We start from the raw sequence: 22,136 nt of genomic DNA on the forward strand, positions 1-22,136 counted from the left end.
CCCCTGCTTTCAGTCATCCACCTGTATTCCATCAGTGTGGAATACAGTAATTACTTCATTCATCTTTTAATTCGCTGGACTGCAAACATGAGCCAGGGAAAACCAGAAACTCCATTTTCCACTGGAAAATGCCCAGGGGTTGGTTAACAAGAGAAGTGTTCACAGGAAAGGAAATTAACGGCTTGATGAGATTTCAGGGTGTGTACTGGAGAGGATCACCCAACAGGAAGCGTCTTTCCTGATGCTGAGGCCATGAATACATTCTGTACCAAAGCAGGATTTGAAGTGCAGATCCACACGCGTACCTCATAGTTCACTATGAGAGTTACTTCTTAAGCATGCTGTCAAAAGATGGGTATTTAACTGGGCTAGAGCATTTTGTTTCTCAAGTTGGAGGGGTTGGGTAGACTAGAAATTATATATTATCATTATGACTCTTGTTGTTGTATGTAAAAGAACAGGGCTGGCCTTTTTCCATAGTCCCTGTGAGGTAACCTAAATCCTTGGAATTTCCTGAGTGATAGGAGTGTCTTTGTTATTCATGGGTGGCCCCTCAGACCATACCTTAGTTTATGCTAATGCTATGGCTCAGGATGGGATCTGACTATGCTAGAAAGAGTAACCGTGTGATGAGAGGCTTTGGGGCTTTGAGCCACGTGATATCAACCCAACCTCTGGGGAGGAGAAGGGAGCTAGAGATTGACTCCAACCATACAGCAATATGTAATCAACCATGCCTATATAATGAAACTTCAGTAAAAACTCTGGACACCAAGACTTGGTTGAGCTTCCTGTTTGGTGACACACTGATGTGCCAGGAGGGTGATGCATCCTGAGGACATGGAAGCTTTGCATTTATGACTATAGTTTTATTATAGAGGATACAAATCAGGACCAGCCAAAAGAAAAGACCCACAGGACAAAGTCTGTGGGTCTTTTCTTTTGGCTGGTCCTGATTTGTATCCTCTATAATAAAACTATAGTCATAAAAATAGCACTTTCCTAAGTTCTGTGTCACTCTAGTGAATTACCAACCTGAAGAGGTAGTGGGAACTTCTGAATTTGTAGCCAGTTGGTCAGAAGTGCAAGGGGCCTGGGAGCCCTGGAACTTACAACTGATGTCTAAAGTGAATGGAGTATTGTTGGGTTCATGCCCTTGAACCTGTGGAGTTTGTATTAGTTGCAAGTAGTTCATGTCAGAATTGCATTGCAGTCATCATCATCATCATTGCCTCACTTTATTGAGTTATTACCAAATGGCATGTTGTGTATGTCATGGGACCCCCAAATGTATACACTATACTCAAATATGCAAAGAAAATGTTGCTCTTACAATGGATTTTATCTAACAATCTTTACTTTCTTCTTCAGTCATTGAATAGTAGGAGAAAAACAGAATTTAAACTTGCTAATTTATAGCATCAGAGTCTCTTTCAGTTTCAACTCTTTTAACTCCAACTTTTTAGAGCATGTGCTCCACCTTCCAGATTCTCCTTTCCCACCCCCAATCCTCTTTAAGGTGAAATGTAGAGTTTTGGGTAGAATCATGGCCTAAAGGCTGTCAATGCTGCATCAGCAAAAGGGACTCAAATTCTTGGAGCCATGCTGCCCTTAGGCTTGAACAAGAGCTGCCCTGGGTGGGGAGGGGTCTTTCTCTGACCTTTCTCTTGTCACAACCCACACCAAGGGGCAGGGTGTCCAGGCAGCCAAGGGGATGTGCTCACCAGAGTCTGCACCTCCACTACTGCATCATATTCAGGATACCTAGGACACAGGAATCTCTTTCTTCCCAACTTCTTCAATGAACTTTCAGGGCCTGTGTAGGCTTCCTCCTTAGGCTTATCTCCTGATGGTGGACCCCACAACAAGTATGCATACCCTTAGGCCAAAGAAGTGGCCAAGGAGAAGCTGTAGCAGGGTGGAACTGGGGCAAAGAAGCCTGGACCTGCAGCCAGAGAGGTCTACGTGCCTGTGCAAACCTTCCAGACAAAGTTGGGGTTGGGAAGAGATAGGACCAGGATGGGGCTGCATTTGTACTCACCTTGGGACGTGCTCTGGATCCTCATCAGCCTCTGATGCATTGTAACTGGTCTGATCCAGCTCTTAGGTAGGTGACCTCTGCGGTGTCAGGCCTTTGCAATGAGGCACTGACATCCATCGCTGGAGTCTATGGTCCTTGACGCTTACCTTCAGTCATGAAGTCCACATATACAGGGTTTACTTTGTCTTGACTGCAGGACTCAGCTAGCAAACCAGCCCTCTCATCTTTTCCTGTCCCCTCATGGAAGCACAGGGAAACTTCTAGAACCCCTGCATATTATATGTAACTATGGGAAATCAGGAACATTGCCACCTCTCTGCTCCTCCTCTGGCTACCATTTATACTGTACTGGATGTGGCTATATGTGAAGCTTCCCTTAAAGTTTCATCATTCAATGTATAGTTTACATATGGCATGCAGGAGTTCTAGAAGCTTCCTTATGCACTTGAAAAGAGGTTAGTCTGAATTGAGATGTGCTACATCAAATACACATCAGATTTCAAAGACTAACCCCAAAAGTAAAACATCTCATTAATTTTTTCTTTTGATTACATGTTGACATGATAATATTTTGGATATGTTGAGTTACATAAAATATATTATTGAAATTAATATTATTGATTTCTTTCTTTCTTTTTTAGAGACATGGTTTGCTCTGTTGTCCCAACCAGAGTGCAGTGGCACCATCATAGCTTACTGCAGCCTCCAACTCCTGGGCTCAAGCAATCCTCCTCCTTCAGCCTCTCAAAGTGCTGGGATTACAGATGTAAGCTATCATGCCTGGCCTATTTCTTTCATCCTTTTTTTGCTTTTTTAAAATTTTTTTTGGTAGGCCTTTTGTTAGTTTATTTATTTGTCCTAGTTTTCTGGCAATCTGAGCAGTCAAAGGTGAAAGCTTTTAGGGCTTTAACCTTGAGCTGATGAAGCTAGATGAATAACACTTTGTAAATGGTAAAGCAGCTACAGTACAAAAAAGCAAGTTTGGTCAGACTGACCTGGCTCAGCAGATGGCCTAGAACCAGGGAGCTAGGACTAGCCATTGGTTCATTACCCCTTCTGGAAAGCCTTAGGGAGCCTACCTCACCCACAGTCCCCTTCCGAGGGTGACCAAGAGTCTCGGTACACGACCCATAACTGCATTACACTAATAGAGCAAGGAAGCCATTGGTGGGTTAGCCAGAGCCTGAGGGTAGCCCTGAGCACCTGGATGGTGAAAGCTGTCCAACCAGATACGATGTCGGGGCACTCAATATAAGACACACAGAGAAAGTCTGTTGGTAAAGTCAGGAGCAGCAGGTGCAGAGGCAAAATATCTGCGTAATTGTCGTGGTGGAGCCCTCCAGAGCAGGGATCCGCAGGTGCCCAATTCTGAAGAGTAACCAACCAGGTATTGTTGTGACGGTGTCACCAGAGCTATCACTGAGGTAATGTGGCTACAACCACTTCCTGGACCATGTTCTCATTTCCACGGAGGCCTGACCATGTGGCCTGAGACAACTTTCTATCTCCTGTATTTTCCTAAGTAGCCTTATATTATAATTAACCCTCATTTGTGGAAATACCCTAAGGACATAGCTGTATCTCGAAACCTTGAAACCAGTGAATCTAATATACATGAAAATGCTGTAAAAAGAAACAACCAAAAGGATGGGGCCACAGCCTGCTGCCCTGATGAAGGACTGGTCATTCACGTCAATCCCACCAAGTGGTTCTTTCTGGATATCACCAGCCGGGCAGCTCATTCCTAATCCTCTTCCACGTTGCCAGACTCCATTTTAGAAACCGCAACAGGGAAATGCTTCTTTCCCAACAGTTCTTGCAGCTACGCATCACTTGTTTCTTTTTGCTTTAAAAACGTGGCCAGCAGAAAAGTTAAAATTACACATATGGTTCACATTAGATTCCTACTCAACAGCTCTGTGCTAGAGACTTGGTAGCCCAACCAAACTGTCTGAGGCAAACTTGCCTCCTCAGCCTTGCAGTTCCTCTTCGCCTTCTCCTTGTCTCTTGTTGCCTTTGTCATTCCATCAGAGAAGGAGGGCAGACTTCCTCCTTCATTTAACTATCTCCTATGAACATCTCCTGTATTCTATCCTCTTTCCTTCTGAAGCCTCTAAGCCAAGCCTCACAGCTCAGCCATAATGATGGAAAGGGAGTCTGCTCTACCCCTTTGCAATCCTGTCAGTCAGGCTTGCTCTGGATGAGCATTAAACAAAATTTGAATTTTTTTTCCTTCTTAAAAAACTTTAGTTTGAAGTTTCTTCTACTTCTGTGATCCCCCTTCCTTCTCCAAAGACCTACTATGGATGTCAAAAACTACATATAACCTCCCACTTCCTCTTTAGTTTCCTTTTGTAATACTCCTAACTCTCCATGAGGCAAAAGGATGTCTCTGGTTGAATGGAGTGAATGCAAAAAGAGAAAAACACATTCATAAATTTTAAATATGTATATCCATTATGCAAATGCAGTCATTTTTCAGTATTCCCAGGAGATTGATTCCAGAACCCCGTGTATAACCAAATCCAGGCATACTCAAGTCCCGCAGTCAGCCCTACAGAGCTAGCATATAGGAAAAGTCAGCCCTCCCCATACGTGGGTTTCACATCTCAGGAATGCTGTACTTTCCATCCATGTTTAGTTGGAGAAAAGCTGCTATCAGTAGACCTGCACTGTTCAAACCTGTGTTGTTCAAGGGCCAATCGTGCTATCTGATATCATCATCGACAACATATATACCCAAGAAGTAGGTATGATTAACTCTATCTTAGATATAAAGAAATGAGACTAAAAGGTATCGGTGGCAAAACTAAAATTTCAACTTAGGTCTTTGGACCCTTAAAGCCTCATTCATTCAATTCAATGAATATTTACTATTCACTTCACGCTAGACACTTGGGATGTATCCGTGAATGAAACAAGCTCTCTGAAGGCAATTTTCACGCAAGGGGGGACAGTTTATAAACAATGTGGTTGGCACCATAATGGCTCCCCGAAGGTATTCATGTCCTAATCCCCAGAACCTGTGAATATGTTACATTGGATGACAAAAGGGACTTTGCAGCTATGATTAAGGTCATGAACCTTGAGATGGGGAAAGTATCCTGGGTTATCCAGCTGGGCTCATTGTAATCACATGGGCCCTTGAAGGAGGACGAAGAAAGCAGAAGAGTCAGTCAGAGACATGGGATGGAAGAAGAGGCAGGAAAAGGTTTGAAGTGTGAGGGGTACTTGATCTACTGTTGCCGGCTTAGGAGATGAAGGAAGGAGCCATGAGCCAAGGAATATGAGAGGCCTCTAGAAACTGGGAATGCCAACAAGGAAGCAGGAACCTGAGTCCATCAATCACAAGGAACTAAATTCTGCCAGCAATCTGCGTAAGCAAGAAGACAGAAGACAGATTCTCCCCTAGAGCCTCCAGAAATGAAGGCAGCCCTGCCAACACCTTGACTTTGGCTTTGGGAGATGCTAGCCAGAGAAAGCAGTTGAGCCCACCAGACTTCTAATGTATAGAACAATAAGATAATAAATCTCTGTCTTTTTGAACTGCTAATTGTGTGGTCATTTGCTACAACAGCAATGTGAAATGAATAAAAGCAATAAATATGATAAATAAGATATGAAAAACCACTCTTGATAATCAAAGCAAAAAGAAATTTAAGGCATGTAACTGGCGGGGAAATTGCTGGAAGGGCTGGAAGAACAAAAGAGGGAAGGGAATATTGCCTGTATGGCAGACTGATTGCATTTATGGTCCCAGTCCTTTATGCTTCCCCATCCCAGACCCTTTGGCACGTGACTTTGGAGTCTCTCCCGTAACAGTGGAGTGCATTTCTGTACCCTGTGTGACTTGTGGGGCAGAAGTGATGATGAGCCACTTCTAAATCCAGGCTCATGAGGCTCTGCATGTTTCCACTTGCCCTCTCTCAGATGCCTGCCATCTCCAGAGAACATGCTCAGGCTGTCCTGCTAGAGGACAAGAAACCCACGTCTCAGAGTCTAGAGGCCACAGTCAAGGCCAGTCCTTCTAAGCCAACAACCAGCCCACCTGCAGAGTACACAATCACTCAACCAACTCCTAGCCGACCCTGGATACACAGATACTACATTCTTATATTTTTGAATGCTACTGAAATGTTACAGCTCTATGTTTCATGAAACTTTTTGGCAATAGGTAACTTACATCCCTGGAAATCAGGAAATTATCATCACTCCTGACTTCGAGGGTAAAAGGTGAAAAGAGGTATTAGTCAGAGATCAGGAAGCTGCTCCCACCCCTAGCTGATGCCCACAAGCCCAGTATTTATCACTGTACTGCTGCAGAGACTGTCACTGCTACTAACACCGATGGAGACACTATTGCTGACACTGCTGGAAACACTGCCACTAATCGGAAAGTGATTCCCACCCCTTGGTTGAAGCTCATGAGTCCACAGTGTTAGAGGCATCACTTGTGTTAATGAAGAGAAGACAGCCTCTGCCTCTATCTCCTTATCTTCAAATCTCACATGAATGCCTCCCAAGGGCAGATACTAACAAGCACAGAGCTGACCAAGGAGTACAGGAACTATAGTTTACAGCCTTGCAGCCCCAACAGCACAGGGGGAATTAGAGAAGCCGAGATGGAGCTGTATGCTAAAGACATTGTCTGGCACAATAAATAAATTATATGATAATTTAGAATAATAAGTAAATAAAACAAGAAAAAAAGAAAGCAGGATTTAAATAGATGAGCATGTCCTTAATCACTGTGTCTTACTACCTCCCAGCTAATACATCCAGACTGTTTAGTTTTTCTAAGCCATTCCCACCCTTGGTGGTTAGATAATAACAAAAGGACAAAGGTTTTCTTCTGGGAAGGATGGGCCAGTAGGGAGTAGGAATACACATTAGGAAGAAGTGGGAGAATAGGAGATGAGTCTTGCCTGGTGCAGGCAGGCTGAAAAAGAAAAAAGTTGCACAAACATTGCTGGGATTTAGATACCTATTTAATTCTGTTTAATAAACCATTTGTTCCTACCTATGTGCCACAAGGCACCATACTATGAATTTTGAGGAATACAAATGTGGCCTCGATAGCCACAGCCTGAATGTCCCCCAGGTTCTGCAAACTGTAGGTATCAACTTGTCTGTTAGGATTTGGTTAAACTGCTTTACCTCCCATTCTATATACCATGAAAACTCATCATTCCCTACCTATCTGTCAGGCTTCTCTTGGGGTGCCTGAGGGTCTGGCCTTGAGTTCTGTCTACTGTATTCTTGATTTCTACTCAGAGTTTTGCCTCATGTATACATTATCAACCAAAATAAAACAAACTCTGTAAAATATTTTAAAAGGTTTATTCTAAGCTAATGTAAGTGACTATGGCCTGGAGACCAGTGTCAGAAGGTCCTGAAAAAGTGTGCCTGAGGCAGTCAGGGTGGTCAGGTTACAGTTTGGTTTTATACATTTTAGGGAGACAGAAGTTACAAGCAAAGGCATAAATCAATACAGTTCAGCACTGAAAGTCAGGACACCTCTAAGGGGCGGGGGCATGGGGGGGGCGACTCACAGGTCATAGGTGGATTCAAAAATTGTGTGATTGGCCATTGGTTGAAAGAATTAAACTAAAGACATGAGGTCAGTAGGAAAATATGCTTGAGTTATGATAAGGGGGATAGTGGAAGCCAAGGCTCTTGTTATATAGATGAAGCCTCCAGGTAGCAGGCTTCAGAGAGAATAGATAGTCAATGTCTCTTTGTGGACCTTAAGAGGGGTTAGGCTCATAGTTAATCTCTCCTTGATCTGGGAAAGGCCTAGCTGCATGAATGGAGATTCTCTATAGATGCAGAATTTCCCCCACCAAAGACCACTTTGCAGAGCCATTTTAAAGCATGTCAAAGAAATATATTTTGGGGTAAAATATTTTGATTTCCTTCATGCTATCAGTCATGGGATGCTATACCAGAGTCAGGTTAGAATTTGGTATCTTCTTGCCAAAGAGTCTGTGTGGTCAGTCTTATGATCTCTGTCTTGGTCAGTTGTGGCTAAACTCCAAAAGAGGGGATATAAGGAGGCCTGTCCGACCTTCCTTCCTGTCATGGCCGCAAATTCATGCAGTTTTTCAAGTTGTTCTGGGCTCTCCTTTGCCAAGGGGGAGGTCAGTTCAGTCATTGGGGGGATATAGGATTTTATTTTTGATTTACAATATAATCCAAATCCCTTTATTATATCAGGTCAACACATTGGACATTGCCACAGTCCCTTCCAGCCCCAAAGTACCCACTGCCTAACACTGTGTCTGGGCAGATGTAACAGCAGGCTCAGGGCTGCGGAGGGAGCATGGCAGTGCAGAAACAGAAACCTGGTGTAAAATGATGTACACAATCTTATCCTGACGCATCTGTCCATCTTCTCCCCACCTAGAGGAATTTTCATTTACATCTCACCGACATTCCCTTTTACTCAGTTTCCCTTCTCCCTATCTCACTTCCTTCCTTCCTCAACCAGTTATAGTTTGATCTCTTCTCCCACCAAAATTCCTGTTAAGCGAAGCAATTGAGCTGTCTCTGTTTTGCCTTGTGAACATTATCTAGGTAGGCTACTCCACTTCCCATTAAGGTGTGTTACTGAACACACACACAGTTCCCTCCTTAAACAAAATTTTGCTGTCAGCTTTTAAAATCATTTTCCTCCTTCCCAGCAAGCCAAATGTAATAAGCCAGAGCTTCCACATTCACAGGTATTGCCTGGTATATACAAAGGAGTTGCCTACAGAAAACGTCCTGCAGAATGTTCCTGAAATTTGATCTCCATGTACTTACTGTTCTGAGAGGCCAGCCTGCAGAGAACGAACATAAGGAGGTATGTCCTAAGATCCAGATACTTTGAAAATATGCACCCTCATTTCACATGGTAAATGGGAAATTATTTTCTTTTAAAAATAAATAACCAGGGAACTTTTGTTTCTATAATAATGACTAGGTAATTTGCTCTTCTTTATTTTTTAAATGTTTTTTATTTTATTTCTTCTTATCGTTGTGGGTGCATAGTAGGTATATATCTTTATGGGGTACATGAGATATTTTAACACAGGCATGCAATGTATAATAGTCACATCAGGGTAAATAGGGTACTCGTCACCTCAGCATTCATTCTTTGTGTCGCAGACAATCCAATTATACTCTTTTAGTTATTTTACAATGTATAATTATTTTTGACTATAAGCACTTTGTTGTGCTAGTGAATACTAGGTTTTATTCATTCTTTTTTTCTAATCATTTTTTTGTAGCTGCTAGCCTTTCCCACTTCCCCTCTTCCACTACGCTTCCCAACTCTGGTACCACCCTTCTACTCTCTAGCTCCATGAATTCGATTGTTTTAATTTTTAGCTCTCACAAATAAGTGAGGACATATGAAGTTTGTCTTTCTCTGGCTGGCTTTTTTCATTTAACATATTGACCTCTCATTCCATCCATGTCGTTGCAAATGACAGAATCTCATTCTTTTTGTGGCTGAATAGTACTCCATTGTGTATAGGTACCATATTTTCTTTAGAGGACTAGTAATTTGAAACAAGCCTTTGACTGAGAACAAACAGAAAAGCTGGATGAAAAAATACACACACACACACACACACACACACACACACACATACACTTTAAAACACCATAGAGCTTAATCATTCTTAAGGTAGTTAAGAATTATTTTTCCATGATCTAGGAAAAGCCAGAAATATATAGAGTTGAGCCTGGCAAATAGGACTTTTTTCCCTGGAAGAGTTTAATGATTTCTGAATAGACTGCTGAAAGGCAGAGCAGAATTTTGAGCAGCTTCGGAGGCTAAAACATGAAAACTGGAGTCTAGGACTCACTAAGATAACCTGTTTCCATGCTTTGAATTGGAACCATCAAAGTCTGAATTCTAGGAGTAAGGATAAATCAGAAATATAAAACAGATTTGTAGTGAGAGTGCCAGAAAAAAGAGAGAGAATGGTATAGAAAAAATAGTTGAAGAGAATTTTGAAGAAAATAGCCTGGTAATTTTCTAAGAATAATGAAATCATCCAGCCACAGATTTAAGAAATATCATGAACCTCATGAAAGCTAAATATAAAGGTCCTTTAAATTTACATATAAATTGTGATAATTTCTATAAAAGTATGCTGATTTAGATCACGTGGAATTTATAGAACAAATTGGGATGATTAACATCTTTTTATTATTTATTTATTCATTATTATTTTTTTTTTTTGAGACAGGATCTTTCCCTCTGTTGCCCAGGCTGGAGTGCAGCAGCGCAATCTCAGCTCCCTGCAACCTCTGCCTCCTGGACTCAAGCAATTCTCCTGCCTTACCCTCCCAAGTTAGCTCAGACTACAGGCCCAAGCCACCATGCTCAGCTAATTTTTGTATTTTTTGTAGCAATGGAGTTTCACCACGTTACCCAGGCTGGTCTTGAACTCCTGAATTCAGGTGATCTGCCAAACTCAGCCTTCCAAAGTGCTAGGATTACAGGCATGAACCACCACACCAGGCCAGGGATAATTAACATTGTAATAAAATGAATCTTCCAGTTCATGGAGACAATATATTTTTCCATTTATTTAGATTTTGTAGAATTTCTCTTATCAGTATGTGCAGAATTATTTTTAATCTTTTTTTAAAAAACAACTTACATGTTCAATAGGGTAGCTGTTATGTAAAATTATTGTACACACATACAATGAAATATTATCCGGCTTTTAAAATGATGCAGGACTCCTATATAAAGATGGTAAAGTGAAGCTATATCACAGAATTTGTCCATCAATTATCAAACAAGGTGATTTTTTGTTACAAAAACATGGATATAGAGCTCCAAATTTGGCCACGTGTGGTGGTTCAGGGTTGTAATCCCAGCACTTTGGGAGGCTGAGGCAGGTGGATCACAAGGTCAAGAGATTGAAACCAGCCTGGCCAACATGGTGAAACCCCATCCCTACTAAAAATACAAAAAATTAGCTGGGCATGGTGGTGCACGCCTGTAGTCCCGGCTACTCGGGAGGCTGAGGCAGGAGAATCACTTGAACCTGGGAGGCAGAGGTTGCAGTGAGCTGAGATCGCACCACTGCACTCCAGCCTGGCCACAGAGCAAGACTCTATCTCAAAAAGAAAAAAAATAGATAAACCAAACAAAAAAAGGGCTCAAACTTATGGTATAAACTTCAAAAAGTATTGGGCAAAGAAAATGTAGAAAGTTCAAGTGCAGTCCTGCATCAGTTCTAAGACTATTCCGCCTCCACCAGAATCAGTACTGGGGAAATGTTATAAATAAGAAAAATCCTGAGAATTTTGAGCAAAATCAACCAATTCAAAGAGAAGTGAACTTACAGTTGATAAGGAAGGCAGATAATACAGCATATGGATAATTGGCTCTGCCGAATAAAGCAATCCAATAAAGAAGGAGCAAAGGGAGCATTTGGAATTTTCAAAAAGAAAGCACAGAAAATGTACTTGAAGGAAGGATAAAAAGATGTATACTTAAAGGTATGGTCTATATCTCAGAAAACTGACATAAAGTAATAGACATGACACATTGTCTGGTTAAGTTGCTGAACATGAAAGAATTCTTCAAATATTCAGCCAGAATAAAGTAAGTCACCAAATGAAGGAAAATGCAGGATGGCTTCCAAATCTCTACAGAAACACTTATTACAGAAAACAATGGAGCCATGTATAGCCATTTCCGAGGGTTAAAGTATGACTCAAGGATACTTGGCACAGCAAAAATTGTTAATCGTGTCAAGGAAACAGGAATTCATTTTCAAATATGAACAGTTTGTAAGTCCTTGAAAACCATTTCAACAATGAAATCCAGTCAAGAAATAAATAAAGAAGAAAGAAAGAAAGAATAATAAAAAGAACAAATAAAAGAAATCAGCCATATTTTGATTATGAAATAAGTCTATATTCATTGTAAAACTAGAAATCAAAAAACACAAATGTGAAGATCACTGGTGATTTCACCTCACAGAATAGCTGCTAACATTTGCCAGATATCTGCCCAGATTTTCTTTTCTGTGCATGTATGTGTATATACACACAGACACAGACACACACACATAGACACACATATAACATGAAAATGTGAATGTGCTATGCATCTACTTTGTTACTTACTTGTTTATTCATAAATGTATTGTAGCCACAAATAATACAGATATGCATTTTAACTTGTAATAGTTGCACTTTATTCCATATGCGGGGAATGTACCATAATCCCTTTTAACAAATTACTAATAGATATATTGCATCTATGTATGTATGTGTGTGAGAGTGTGTGTGTGTGTGTGTGTGTGTGTGTGTGTGTGTGTTTTAGAGACAGGGTCTTGTGTTGTCACCCGGGCTGGAGAACAGTGGCATGATCACAGCTCACTGCAGTCTTGAATTCCAGGGCTCAGGTGATTCCCCAGCCTTAGCCTTCCAAGTACCTGGGACTACAGGTGTGTGCCACCACACCTGGCTAGGTTTTTATTTTTAAAATTTTTTTATAGAGATGGGGTCTCACTTTAACATTACAAATGTCAAGTTTCCCCTGCCCAGCTGTTTGGAGATTGGCCATTTAACTGCATAGTGCTTGCCTTCTCATGTGCCAAACACATACACTCACCCTCTTTAGTCTTTTGGCCATACTTTGCAATAGTCAGATTCTTTAGAAGTCCACAGGAGTCCAGTTCCAGAAACAATTTCTCACACGTGTGGCCTGGCTTTCCTACCAGCTCTCCAAGTCTAGTCATTTTCTTCATGAGATTCTTTCAATTCTCTTTCCTAATGGATTATTTTTCCATTTTCTTTCCCTCCTCCCCTTACTCCATCAATGAAAATAGCAATTTTTCTCATTATACAAGTAACAGATACCTTTTAAATATAAAAAACTTTAATCAGAAAAATTTTTTAAATTAATGTAATATAAAGAAGTGCAAAGATGAAAGAAAATAATTATCTATAATTTCACCACCTAGAGAGAGTTACAGCCAATAAATTTTGCAATTGGGATTTCCAGACTCTTTTGGAGTTTATATTTCTAGGCATTTTAAAAAAACCACATAGACATAAGTGTGTATGTTTGTCTTAATTAAAAATGGATCATAATATTTTATAATCTTTTTTTTTTTTTGAGACAGAGTCATGCTCTGTTGCCCAGACTAGAGTGCAATGGTGCAATTTCAGCTCACTACAACCTCTGCCTCCTGGGTTCAAGTGATTCTCTTTCCTCGGCCTCCCTAGTAGCTGGGATTACAGGTGCATGCCACCATACCCAGCTAATTTTTGCATTTTTAATAAAGACGGGGTTTTGCCATGTTGGCCAGGCTGGTCTCGAACTCCTGACCTCAAGTGATCCGCCTACCTCAGCCTCCCAAAGTGTTGGGATTATAGGCATGAGCCACCAAGCCCGGCCTATAATCTTTTTAAATTAAATATATGTCTGAGACACTTTTGAAGCCACAAATAGATATCTGAACAATTATTTTAAAATAATGCTTTTGTTCACTAATTATGCTGATTTTTTTTTTTTTTTTTTTTTTTTTTTGAGAAAGAGAGAGAGAGAATAGGAAGGAGAAAAAAGGAAGAGAAAGAGAGAGAGAGAGAATGGGGAGGAGGGAGAAGGAAAAGAAAGAGGGAGAGAGAATGGGAGTATTGCTTTCTTGCCCAGGCTAGAATGCAATTTAGTAATGGGTATTGAAAACCTCTTTTATACTGATAATTATACTTAATGATGTAGTCAGGAAGGAATAAGGGAAGAAAATAACAAACAAACAGCCAACCAATATTTAATTTAAACCTATGAAATGCTATGCGATTACTGAGGAGTGATTTACTTCCAATTATATAGTCACCTTTGGAATAGGTGTGAGGTGGTAATGTATGTTTTGTGTATTTGAAGTGGAGAGTACTATAAATATTTATTAAGTTTACTTGTTCTGGGTCTGAGTTCAAGTTCTGAATATCCTTGTTAATTTTCTATCTCGTTGATCTATAGAATCGTTAGCTCTTCTTGTTGCATTGATCCTTTTGCCATTATGTAATGTCATTCCTCGCCTCTTTTGATCTTTGTTGCTTTAAAGTCTACTTTATCAGAGGTGAGAATTGCATCTCCTGCTTTTTGTTTATTAGTTTATTTTTACTCTCTGTACAATTGGTAAGTCTTCCTCCTTCTCTCTGAGTCTTTGTGTATTGTTTCATGTAAGATGGGCCCGGATGCAGCATACCGATGGGTTTTGGCTTTTTATCCAATTAAAATATATATAAGTTTAATACCAGCATTTGATGCTAGCTGGCTGTTTTGCCCATTAGTTGATGTGAATTTTTTATTGTGTTAAAGTTCTTTGCTTTTTGATATATTTTTGGAAAGGCTGATATTGGTTGTTCCTTTATATGTATAGTGCTTCTTTCAGAAGCTCTTGTAAAGCAGGCCTGGTGGTGGTGAACTCTCTAAGTACTTGTTTGTTCGCAAAAGATTTAATTTTTCCTTCGCACATAAAGCTTAATTTGGCTGGATAGGAAATTCTGGGTTGAAAGTTCTTTTCTTTAAGGATGTTAAATATTGGTCCCCACTCTTTTCTGGCTTGTAGGGTTTTTGCTGAGAGATCTGCTGTAAGTCTGATAGGTTTCCCTTTATGGGTAACCTGAACTTTCTCTCTAGCTGCCCTTAGTATTTTCTCCTTCATTTCAACCCTAATAAATCTGGCAATTATGTGCCTTGGGGTTGGTCTTCTTGAAGAATATCTTTGTGGTGTTCTCTGTATTACCTGGAGTTGAATATTACCCTGCCTTGCCAGGTTGGGAAAATTTTCCTGAATGATATCCTGAAGAGTATTTTCCAACTTGGATTCATTCTCTTCATCACATTCAGGTACACCTATCAAACGTAAATTAGGTCTTTTCACATAGTCCCATATTTCCTGGAGACTTTGCTCATTCCTTTTCATCCTTTTTTCTGCATTCTTGTCTTCTCGTTTCATTTCACTGAGCTGGTCCTCGACTTCTGATATCCTTCCTTCTGCTTGATCAATTCGACTGTTTAAACTTGTGCATGCTTCGCGAAGTTCTCGTGTTGTGTTTTTCAGCTCCATCAATTCACTTATATTCTTCTCTAAATTGTCCATTCTCATTAACATTTCGTCAAACCTTTTTTCAAGGTTCTTAGTTTCTTTGCATTGGGTTAGAATAAGTTCTTTTAATTCACAGAAGTTTCTTATCACCCACGTTTGGAAACCTGCTTCTGTTATTGGAACACCCGTGTAATCTATTAAGCCTTGTTCCGTTGCTGATGAGGAATTGCAATCCCCTGTAGAGGGAGAGGCATTCTGATTTTGAGTATTCTCTACCTTTTTACGCTGGTTTCTTCCCTTCATTATATATTTGTCCGTCTGTCGTCTTTATAATTACCGACTTTCTAACTGGGTCTCTGACGTCCAACTTGTTGATTCCCTGCGCCGAAATCTGAGCAATCCACTGAGCCGGCCAAAACAGCGGTGTTAAGATTGATGGTGCTTTTCTGCCCGGGAATATCCGGACTCTGCACCAAGAACTGGCGTGCTAAGGAACCAGCAAAACCGCCACGCCGGCCACAAGAGTCGCCCTGGCGACCCGTGGAGCTCCTCCACTGGGAATCTCGTGGTCCGTGAGCAACTAATATTCGTCTGAAAGTGTGGCGTCCTCTCGTTCTTTGCGCTTTCACTGGGAGGTACGTGCCCGAGCTGCTAATCATCAGCCATCTTGGATCTCTCCTAATTATGCTGATTATAAAGACTCAAGCAATATAAAAAAGTACAACAAAGAAAGCAATAAGTCGCCCAAATCCCTTCACCCCAAAATTACCAATTGCTGTCACTTGACATTTATTCCAGATATCTCTCTTTGAATATATAAATATGCATAGACTGAGAATATGCATAAATAAAAGAATAGATAAATTAAAAATGTTTTTTTAATTTAAGTTTACTGGGCAAAGGACATGAACAGGCACTTCTCAAAAGAAGACATTCATGCAGCCAACAAACATGAAAAAAAGCTTGACACCACTGATCATTAGAGAAATGCAAATCAAAACCACAATGAGATACAATCTCACACCAGTCAGAATGGTGATTATTAAAAAGTCAAGAAACAATAGATGCTGGCAAGGATGCAGAGAAAAAGGAATGCTTTTATACTGTTGGTGGGAATGTAAATTAGTTCAACCACTGTGGAAGACAGTGGGCGATTCCTCAAAGACCTAGAAGCAGAAATACCATTTGACCCAGCAATCCCATTACTGGGTGAATACCCAAAGGAATATAAATCATTCTATTATAAAGATGCATGCACATGTATGTTCCTTGCAACCCTAATCACCATAGCAAAGACATGGAATCAACCAGCATAACCCATCAATGATAGACTGGATAAAGAAAATGTGCTACATATACACCATGGAATACTATGTAGCCATAAAAAGGAATTGAACTCTGAAAACATTGCTGGTGGGAATGTAAAATGTTGTAGCTGCTTTGGAAGACAGACAGGCAATTCCTTAAAAAGTTAAGCATAGAGGTAGCCCATGGTCCAGCAATTCTACTGCTAGGTATTCACCCAAGAGAAATTGAAAAGCATATGTCCATACCAAAAACTTGTTCATAGCAGCATTATTCATAATAGCCAAAACTGAAAATAATTTAAATATGCATCAACTGCTTAATGATATATAAACAAAATATGCTATATCCATATAATACAATAGTATTCATTTTAAAAAAAATAAAGTACTGATACTGGCTATAACATAGATGGAACCTTGAAAACTTTATGGCACATGAAGTCAGACACAAAAGTCTGTGTGTTACATGTTATATGATTCTATTGACATGAGAAACCCAGAATAGGCAAATCTATAGAGACAGAAAGCAGATTAGTGGTTTCCAGGGACTAGGCTGTGGAATGGGGCGTGACTGCTAAGGGGTACAGGTTTCCTTCTGCAGAGAAGTAAACGCTCTGGAATTAGGCAGTGGTGATAGTTGCATGACTTTGTGAACATAGCCACTGAATTGTATACTTAAAAAAATTAAAATGTTGGGAAATTTTTTAAAAACTATTTATGTCCTTTTAATTGCACAAATATTTTATATCTTTTTAAAAACCCAGAAAATATACTATGCAAAGAAGTTAATTATCAATTATGCCACCATTCAGAGATATGGGCTGTCACTATTTTGTTTTACATCCTTCAATATTTTTAAAATTTCTTATGAAAAATAAGTATACAGAGAATCAAGTATGGAATATTTCTCTTTAAGCCATTGTTTAGTTGTCATCTCGAACTTTTCTCTATTGTTACCTGGGCATTCCCTTTGCCATTTTCATGGCTGTATTCTGTGTTCTTGATTGCACATCTTCACTCCTGCTTTAATCCCTTGTTTGGAGGGTATGGGTAGGAGGGAATGGGTGACAGTCTGAGCAACATGCATGTCTCGGGTCACATTGCTGCATTTTGAGCTGGTGGCCCTCAGCCTCCAGCGCTCAGTGGCTGTCCAAGGATCTTGCTTTACCATTATCCTGGAGAGCTCTTTGTTTCTCTTCTGTGTTGAATTTTCAATTTCCTTTATACCAAGTCTTCCTCTGTCTGAGTTTAATCCTTTATTTTGGTGTAACGATCCTCCACCAGAGTCCTGAAAAAAAAAGACGCATGGAGGGTAAATTTTGAGGCCTTGCATGTTTCAAAATGTGTCTGTTCTATACTCATATTGAATGATGGTATGGATAGATTGGAAATGCTGGTTCAGGGTGGTAAAAGCGCTGCTTATGACTGTCTGGCTTCTCATGCTGGCATATGATGCGCTGTCCAATCAGGAAAATCATGTGCTTCAGTCTGGGAACTTTCCTTGAATCACTTCAACGGCAATTTTCTCCCCTCCCCTCTGTTTTCTCAGTTTTTTTTTTTTTTTTTCTTTTTGGACTTTCTGTTCTTTTGCTTTTGGATTTCTTAGACTAATCCTTTAAATTTTCTCCTTTTTGTTTTTTGTATTTCTGCTGAGGTTCAACTTTATCTTCCATCCCTTCTAATGACTTTTCTTCTTCATTTTGCTATCACCTTTTTAATTTCTGGGAGCTCTTTTGTTCTCTGAAGGTTCGTTTGCCAGGAGTGAGGGCGGGGTTGGAGGCATATAATGTCCTGTTCTTATTTTATGAATGTAGTATCTTCTCTTAGCTCTCTGATGATATTACTCAAAACTGTTTGTTTATGTATTCTAATTACTCATCGGGTACAATGCTCACTATTTGGGTAATGGGTACACTAGAAGCCCAGTCCCCACCAATATGCAATATACTCATGTTACAAACGTGCACGTGCATCCCCTCAATCTAAAATAAAATAAAAAGTATTCTTCTCCCCATTTTTTTGTGTTGCTTTTTCTCATTTGTTTGTTTGCATCTATATCTTCCAAATTAAAGAATTCCTTTAGAAGTCTAGTATTCTTCGATTGACTGCTTATGATTTAGAGTTGAGGACAGACATGGTTTGGATGTGTGTCCTCTCCAAATCTCATGTTGAAATGTAATCCTCAATGTTGGAATCACTGGTGGGAGGTGATTGGATCATGGGGGTGGATCCCTCATGAATGGCTTAGTGCCATCTCATTGGTGATGAGTGAATTCTTGCTCTGAGTTCGCACAAGATCTGGTTGTTGAAAGGAGTCTGGGACCTCTCCCTTCTCTCTCTTCCTGCTGCTCTCACCAGGTGACGTGCTGGCTCCCCTTCATCTTCCACCATGATTACAAGCTTCCAAAAGCCCTTACTAGAATCAGATGCCAGCTCTATGCTTCATGTACATCCTGCAGAACCATGAGCCAATAAACCTCTTTTCTTTATAAATTACTCAGCCTCAGGTATTTTTTAATAGCAACACAAAAACATACTAACACAAAAACTGAAAGGCTGCTTGGGAGCTCTGAGTATGTAGTTTGAACTTGAGAACCCTACACTTTACTGTAGGGTGATGTGGGTAACCCATCTGTTGGGGAAGAACTATCTTAGGTCTTTACTTTGGGCTGGCCAAATAAGCCAGAGCGTTTTCTATCTCCTTCCAAGAAGGTAAAGGTCTGAGTGCCATCATTCTGGTACTGAGTGAGGGAAGGGCTGGGAGTTTCTACATTCAGCACTGAAAAAATATACAGTCACTTAATTCCGTATTTCAGGTACTCACTGTGCCTGTCAATCCATTAACACCCCCAGTTCCAGAAGAGTGTGGTACTGTTTGTTCCTGTGACTTTTGCTTTAATTCTAAGCTTATACCAGCTCTGGTTTAAGATTATTCTTTCCCAGGTTTAAGAAGGAAAAGTTATTATGACAGAAAAGCTGAGAGCAAGAATCAAATCTTAGCTTTGACATTTCAAAAATATAAACCCTAAAGGACTCAGGACATAAAGTTTATGACACTATGCAGGAAAAACTATCTAAAACTTAGAAATAAGGCAAACGTAATGGCTGCATCCCCTTTCTAAATAGTGTGTGAAGGGTCATTTAATTCACTCAGGGAATGTGCTTTTGGCTGTGGTCTACACGTCTACACATGTCAGAATCCTGAAAATTCAGAGATGAACTTGTAGAAAAATGATAAGGTGTGATGACTTTTGAGGGAAAAGGGAGCTTGGTAGAGAAGATAACTCCAATCCCTGCATTTATGTGTGTGTGTGTGTGTGTGTGTGTGTGTGTGTGTGTGTGTGTGTATTTTATAGAGCATTAACTTGTTTTGTATCTATTTAGCAATCTTATTTCTATATTCCTTTCCCCACTAGTATATAATTCCTGTTCCTCAAATTTTCTTCAGACTAGCTCTTATATTGCTACTGGTTCCTTTGTGAGCTTGTCATCTATGTGTATGAGAATTATGTTTCTTAACAGTTTGAGAATTATGCTTTTACACCATGTCTTAATCCATTTTGTGTTGCTATAATAGAGTACCTGAGACTGCATAATTTATAAATAAACAATAGAAGTTTATTTGGCTCATGTTTTGGAGGCTGGAGAGTCCAACAGCATGGCACTGGCATCTGGCAATGACCTTTGTGCTGCATCATCCCATGGCAAAAAGTGGAATGGCAAGCATGTGCCCAAGACAGAGGGGGAAGGAGGCCAAACGTTCACAGTAACTAGCCCCTACTCCCAAGATAACAGCATTAATCCATTCAAGAGGATGGAGCTCTCATGGCCTAATTACCTCTTAAAGACCCCACCTCTCAACACTGTTATAATAGCAATGCCTGGGGGACTGGGTCTAACCCAGCATCCCAAAATTTCTGTGGAGCCCAGCAGGCTTAAGGTATTAGTCAGATGTTTCCCATGTATAGAAGTAGCTAAAGGAGAGCTGGACCTGATGCAGCCTTGTGGTCATGATAAGGAAGACAACCTGAGTGGACCCAACAATTAAGACAAAGCTGGAATAAAGACAAGGCAATAGGTGTCTGTGTAGATTAATGACAGGAAACCAGATATCTCCCACCCTGGCCTCATGCCAATATGATCTGTAAGTCCCTGAGAACTTAGATGTGATCTGAGGAAATTAGAAGAAACCATAGATTGATTGTGATGAAGTTTACTTCGGTCAGGAGAATGGGAGTTTGAAACAGAAACTGAATTATAGTATATAAATAATTTACCTTTTTAAAAAAGTGGATTATACTGTACTTCCTGTTGCATATTCCACTCAGTAGTATAGCATGAATATCCGTAGGTCAATAAACCATCTACTACATCATTTTTCTTGTCTTTTTCTTTTTCTCTCTTGAGACAGGGTTCTTGCTTTCTTGTCCAAACCAGAGTGCAGTGGCACAAACATGACTCACTGATGGGTTGATCTCCTGGGCTCAAGCGATCCTCCCACCTCAGCCTCCCAAGTAGCTTGAACTATATAGGTGCATCTCTCTATTTTTTGTAGAGAGGTTGGGGTCTCACCATATTTTCCAGGCTGGTCTCAAACTCCTAGTCTCAAGCAATCCTCCCACCTTGACCTCCCAAATTCCTGGGATTATAGGCATAAACCACTGCACCAGGCTGACGGCACAATTTTTCATTGCTACGTAGCATTCTACCATACAAGCTAGTTTAATAATTTAGAAAAACTGTACACATTTCTCCTTCCTACTGGTAGGCACAATCTCAATTATTTTGGTTATTAAGTCCTTAGTTAAAAGAATATAGATTTGGTGGAAAGAATGCTAGACTGGATGGACCCGAACCAACCACTGCTAATCAAGGATCTGGTGACTAGAGTTGGCAAAACCAAGTTAACTTCTTTTTCAGAAAGCCCCTTAATAAAGCTGGTCATATTTAATCTTGGCTGGTCATTCCAGAGCAACACTGATTCAGCTTCTTACAAGGAGAGCTCTAGGAGTGGAAAACACCTGTTCAGGGATGCTCCATAATGTGTGTCTTAAGTATAGCAGCAAAAAGCAACCGTCTACCCCCCTCCAAGTTCTGTGTTCAGGCAGTCAGCCACAGGAAGGCAGAGATGTGCCTGCTGATTGCAGGCTGGTGCTGGGCTTCTTTTAGCCTGTAACACAAACTAATAAATGGGCTTGCTTTAAAACGCATTGGGGAGACCGATGTGGGCTTCCAAATTTGAAGAAAGTACTTTTCTCGTGGTGTAGACAGAGATACCAGTATCTAAAGAGCTTCCATCCCATGGTGGTACTTGCAATGCCCTCAGCAATCCCTGAAATTACACAGGGGAGCAGAGGTCTCAGAGTTAATCAGTTGCCTGATTTACCCCAGGATGCTGGTTTTCAACATTTCCTATTTTTTGCAGGGGCGAGGGGGAGGTTTTATTTATCACAAATCAAAACTCCTCCAATTGAGACCTATTATATATTGGGATATTATTATTGTGTTGTTGTCATCATTGTTCACTTGTTTTTGTGCCTGTAGCTTTGAAAAACCACAGTATGTTTGGATCAAACAGCAGCATTTTGATCAATATGATCTGATCAAAACAGATTTCTATTTGTTCTTGCTATTTTGTACATTTTATCCTAAGAATCAAAGACAGATCATTTATTCAACAAGCTCACAAGAAACTTTTTAAAAGTTTGTTCCAGT

The sequence above is a fragment of the Aotus nancymaae genome, unplaced genomic scaffold (genome assembly GCF_030222135.1).
Source record: "Aotus nancymaae isolate 86718 unplaced genomic scaffold, 86718_ANA_hifiasm-v0.15.2.pri h1tg000014l, whole genome shotgun sequence".
NCBI lineage: Eukaryota > Metazoa > Chordata > Mammalia > Primates > Aotidae > Aotus > Aotus nancymaae.